This window comes from Acipenser ruthenus, chromosome 1 (genome assembly GCF_902713425.1).
Source record: "Acipenser ruthenus chromosome 1, fAciRut3.2 maternal haplotype, whole genome shotgun sequence".
Lineage (NCBI taxonomy): Eukaryota > Metazoa > Chordata > Actinopteri > Acipenseriformes > Acipenseridae > Acipenser > Acipenser ruthenus.
The window spans coordinates 119,906,091-119,912,447 of NC_081189.1; positions in this window are offsets into that span (position 1 = coordinate 119,906,091).

Below are 6,357 nucleotides of genomic sequence, written 5' to 3' on the forward strand. Positions count from 1 at the left end.
GTTCCAGTTACACTGACCTGTGTGTCCAGGATTGTATTATTGCATCTGCACTGATGGGTTCCAGTTACACTGACCTGTGTGTCTAGCTGTTCAGTCCAGAGCAAACTGATGAGTCCCCTTCATCTTCATCTTCATATGGCTGCAGCATTTAAAGGTTAAAACAATTGATTTGACTTTTTTAAACAGTGATAAATACAGTATAACTAGAAATAGTTACAAGCTGTTGTCTCAGCCATGTTCTGTGGTGCAGATTGACAATTTGCAAATCCAGTCTTACTAAAGTACAGTATACCAGGCAACCGTTTTTTTTAGCGTCTGGGGGAGGGGGGGGGGGGGGGGGGGGGGGGGTTGTTAAACAGTGCTTTCATCAGTCAGATGAGATTCTGGGATCAATAAGCTACTAACAACCAAACGAGCAAGATGGGCTGAATGGCCTCCTCTCATTTGTAAACTTTCTTATGTTCTTATGTTCATTCTGTTGTATGATTGGTTGTTATTTGTTATTTAAAGCTGTTTGGCCTCATGCAGTTGTATGATTGGGTGTTATTTGGTATTTAAAGCTGTTTGGCCTCATGCAGTTGTATGATTGGGTGTTATTTGGTATTTAAAGCTGTTTGGCCTCATGCAGTTGTATGAATGGGTGAGAGTAGAGCTGACCCTCCGAGCAGCACCTTCAGAATCCCAGGCCCCCGGATCAGGCTGCAGTGGACTGTCTCATCTTGCAACCTCTAATCAAGCTGCAAGTGTGTTTCTCAAGCACTCTTTGCTGTGTCAGGGTCCATTTAAATCTGAATTAAAAAAACAGACAAAACCCTGATTATTAATGTGCATAATCTGTTTATATGGCACCTGCTGTGGTTTAAATGGAGTTGCTGCTAATAGGTTTCAATGGGGACGTGACTTATAATTTCCCTTATGGGCAAATCGCAGGAAAACGCCCCCCTCTATAGTACAGTAAATGCATTATATGGGAACACTGTGTAATATCGGCTCTTTGTTTCTTGTAATGTAATTCCAGTCAGCCTAACTCTATGGGCAGCAGTGTGGAGTAGTGGTGAGGGCTCTGGACTCTTGATCGGAGGGTCGTGGGTTCAATCCCAGGTGGGGGACACTGCTGCTGTACCCTTGAGCAAGGTACTTTACCTAGATTGCTCCAGTAAAAACCCAACTGTATAAATGGTAATTGTATGTAAAAATAATGTGATATCTTGTAACAATTGTAAGTCACCCCGGATAAGGGCGTCTGCTAAGAAATAAATAAATAAATAATAATAACTCTGTGGGTGCAGACACAACACAACACGGGCAACGCGGTGGGGTGCAGACACAACACGGGCACCGCGGTGGGGTGCAGACACAACACAACACAACACGGGCACCGCGGTGGGGTGCAGACACAACACAACACGGGCACAGCGGTGGGGTGCAGACACAACACGGGCACCGCGGTGGGGTGCAGACACAACACAACACAACACGGGCACCGCGGTGGGGTGCAGACACAACACAACACGGGCACTGCGGTGGGGTGCAGACACAACACAACACAACACGGGCACTGCGGTGGGGTGCAGACACAACACAACACGGGCACCGCGGTGGGGTGCAGACACAACACAACACAACACGGGCACCGCGGTGGGGTGCAGACACAACACAACACAACACGGGCACTGCGGTGGGGTGCAGACACAACACAACACGGGCACTGCGGTGGGGTGCAGACACAACACAACACGGGCACCGCGGTGGGGTGCAGACACAACACAACACAACACGGGCACTGCGGTGGGGTGCAGACACAACACAACACAACACGGGCACTGCGGTGGGGTGCAGACACAACACAACACGGGCACTGCGGTGGGGTGTAGACACAACACAACACAACACGGGCACTGCGGTGGGGTGTAGACATAACACAACACAACACGGGCACTGCGGTGGAGTGCAGACACAACACAACACGGGCACTGCGGTGGGGTGCAGACACAACACAACACGGGCACTGCGGTGGGGTGCAGACACAACACAACACGGGCACTGCGGTGGGGTGTAGACACAACACAACACAACACGGGCACTGCGGTGGGGTGTAGACATAACACAACACAACACGGGCACTGCGGTGGGGTGCAGACACAACACAACACGGGCACTGCGGTGGGGTGCAGACACAACACAACACAACACGGGCACTGCGGTGGGGTGTAGACATAACACAACACGGGCACCGCGGTGGGGTGCAGACACAACACAACACGGGCACCGCGGTGGGGTGCAGACACAACACAACACAACACGGGCACCGCGGTGGGGTGCAGACACAACACAACACAACATGGGCACTGCGGTGGGGTGCAGACACAACACAACACAACACGGGCACCGCGGTGGGGTGCAGACACAACACAACACAACACGGGCACTGCGGTGGGGTGCAGACACAACACGGGCACCGCGGTGGGGTGCAGACACAACACAACACAACACGGGCACTGCGGTGGGGTGCAGACACAACACAACACGGGCACTGCGGTGGGGTGCAGACACAACACAACACAACACGGGCACTGCGGTGGGGTGTAGACATAACACAACACGGGCACCGCGGTGGGGTGCAGACACAACACAACACGGGCACCGCGGTGGGGTGCAGACACAACACAACACAACACGGGCACCACGGTGGGGTGCAGACACAACACAACACAACATGGGCACTGCGGTGGGGTGCAGACACAACACAACACAACACGGGCACCGCGGTGGGGTGCAGACACAACACAACACAACATGGGCACTGCGGTGGGGTGTAGACACAACAAATATTAAACAATGAAATGAATGGTACGGCACGGCGCTGGCCAGTCTCAGCATGACGCCCGTTTGCAGTGAGTTTCTAACCAGCTGTCCCATTGCCTGCCTTGGGTTTTTTTGATCACCCATTATCAGGGTTATTACCCTGCACTGTAAAACACTCCAGTAAAACCCATCCCATGGCTAGTCCCGGTGGGGTGCAGCTTAATCAAAGCTCCTAAGTGTTTTACAAAAAATATTTGTCCCAACACTGGTAGCTCTGGATGCTTAGCAAATATTCAAATATTTCATCCTCAGTCAGTGCTGATTGGCAGGGTTCAGGCCTAGAGTTCTTTGTTTATGTACATTATTGGTTGTTCAGCTCTGCAGGGATTAGGCCTGGCTGCACCATGGCAACACAGCGCCATAGCAACACAGCATGGCCACTAACAGCGCGGCAGCTGCTAATCAAACCCAAATGCCACCTGCGTCATGCAGGGCTATTCCTGCTAACAAGGGAGGAAATGTCATTTCACAATAAAAACAGCAGGCTGGAGAGGAGAAATCAATAGGGCACAGCTACCACGCAACAGAGGAGCATTATCATTATTATCATTATCATTATTATCATTATCATTATTGTTATTGTTATTGTTATTGTTATTGTTATTGTTATTGTTATTTTCTTAAATTAAATGTCAGGTTTCATTAACCCATTGAGTACCTAATTATTATTATTATTTGTTTTAAATCAGAACACAAGCTGTATTGATACATTCTAAATAAATATTTCTTCACAGAAACAAATGTAAATCCTTTTGGTTACGAACTCCTGTGTCCTATTTAGTGGACAGTTAAACGTGCCTGTAATCAGACCAGTGCAATTTCACACCGGCTCAACACATAGAAAACTGAGCTTTATCATCACTGTGGGGAGGAAAAACACCAAGAAATGTATCATATTTAGGCTTCAAATTCTTATTTTATATTGAGGTGTCATAAAAGCATTTGACAGACTATATTTTCAGAATATACAGTTACATTTAGATTTAAATGTTGTGCTTAGCCAAATTAGAGTAAGTTAACATAACAATATATTTAAAGAGAACATTAAAATAACAGGTCCATGCTGCCAGTTAAAAATGCTCAAAAAAAAATCACCAAGTAGCCCTCAAATGAGGAAATTGGCACTCAATGAGATAAGAACGACCCCATAAATGAGGTTTTGAAGTCTGGCCTTTAAAGGGTTGGCTGTCTGTGACTGCAGTATTCCATGTGCAGGTATAGAGGATATTACCTTTTATATTTATATAGCGCCTTTTCCATGAGAAATGACTCGGAGACCGTATCACATTCACAGAGTCGCACAGGATCATCAGTCTCCAAGAACATGAGCACATAAGAAAAGTCTGGAAACAAGAAAAGGCCATTCAGTCCATGAAGGCTCATCCCTTGTTCGCACCATTCTGCCCTATGGAGGGAGCCCATTTAACAGAATCTAGTTGTAAATGTCCCCAGTGTTTTATATCCTACTGTGTCACCTGGTAGGCTATTCCATGCATTTCAAACTCTCTGTGTAAAACAGTGCTTCCTACCTTCTGTTCTAAACTTGCTTTTACTCGGCTTCCAGTTATGCCCTCTTGTTCTTCTCTCTGTGCTAAATTTGGGTTAACTATACCATGTATGATTTTAAAGACTTCAATCAAGTCCCCCCTTTCCCTTCTTTTTTTTTAGGCTCAGTAGATTTCATGCAGGCAATAAAAATGTGCATTATAAATATCACATGGGAGATACTGAAATTGAAGAAGGGAACTATGAAAAAGACCTAGGAGTTTATGTTGACTCAGAAATGTCTTTCTAGACAATGTGGGGAAGCTATAAAAAAGGCCAACAAGATACTCGGATATATTGTGAGAAGTGTTGAATTTAAATCAAGGGAAGTAATGTTAAAACTTTACAATGCATTAGTAATACCTCACCTAGAATATTGTGTTCAGTTCTGGTCACCTCGTTACAAAAAGGATATTGCTGCTCTAGAAAGAGTGCAAAGAAGAGCAACCAGAATTATCCCGGGTTTAACAGGCATGTCGTATGCAGACATGCTAAAAGAATTGAATCTATTCAGTCTTGAACAAAGAAGACTACGCGATTATCTGATTCAAGCATTCAGAATCCTAAAAGGTATAGACAATGTCGACCCAGGGGACTTTTTTGACCTGACAATAGAAACAAGGACCAGGGGTACCAAATGGAGATTAGATAAAGGGGCATTCAGAACAGAAAATAGGAGGCACTTTTTTACACAGAGAATTGTGAGGGTCTGGAACCAACTCCCCAGTAATGTTGTTGAAGCTGACACCCTGAGATCCTTCAAGAAGCTGCTTGATGAGATTCTGGGATCAATAAGCTACTAACAACCAAACGAGCAAGATGGGCTGAATGGCCTCCTCTCGTCTGGAAACTTTCTTATGTTCTTATGTTCTTAATAAGTGGCTTCAAAAGGCTTCACTGGGAAAGCACACGGTATGAGAAGGCGTACAGAGCAAAGGGATACTGCAGCTGTTTAGTCTTACAAGTCTCATTCACATTTCTCTCTCATTCTCACTTCCTTTACCCCCTACATAAAGGTCAACCCCCAATCAATATACAGGAACCTTAACTGTCCAAATGCAACCGTGCATCATCTAATCAAAGAAACTACAAAATGTTATTACAAATATCTACCAAATGCCATAATAGTTGTACAGTATGTCATGTTAGATTTCAAAATGGCACATTTTATTAAGTATGTGGTAAACTAGAAAGCGGTGGAATGTAAATCAATATGTTAATGTAACATTATTCAGCAGGTTTCATTCAACTTTGTGAAGCAAAAAATTTGGCAATAGCTGTAAGCTGGTAACGATGAGAGAAGGTTGTTTTTAACAAAGGAAATGATTCAAGTTTGTGTAACACATTTTCGTTGGCCTTGTCATCTTTTTTGTTTTCTGCATAGACCGTACGGTGAAGTTTAAAACCTATGAAGGAACCAATTAATACTACTACTACTACTGAACCTTTTGCTGCAGTTCTGGCTGCATTTCTCCCCAACCCTCCTCATATTCGGGCACCCTGTTCATGGCTCCACCAAGAAGAGGGACCTCCTCGTGAATCTGCTCCTGGCTCTTGCTAGACTCGCCATCTACAAGACCAGGAAGCGTAAGATGATCGGGGAGGGTCTCTTTGACTGTGGGGCCATGTTCAGGGCCCTTATCCGTTCCAGGGTTAAGTTGGAGCACGCCCACGCGGAGTCCGCTGGCGACATGGCTACCTTTGTCGACCAGTGGGCTCTAGGGGGCGTGCTCTGTACCACCTCCCCTTTGGTTTTGCTTATTTAATTTACAGTCCTTTTTGACCGGTTTTTTCTTTAATTAGTTAAGGCTCAGTCCTTGTTGGTACCCCTATTTGTTTAGGGGTGCTAATTTGAATTTTTTCTCCGGCCGCCTTTGGGCGGCTGGTGCACCGGCTGCCATTGGGCAGTCGGTGCAGAACATAACTACTACTACTACTACTACTACT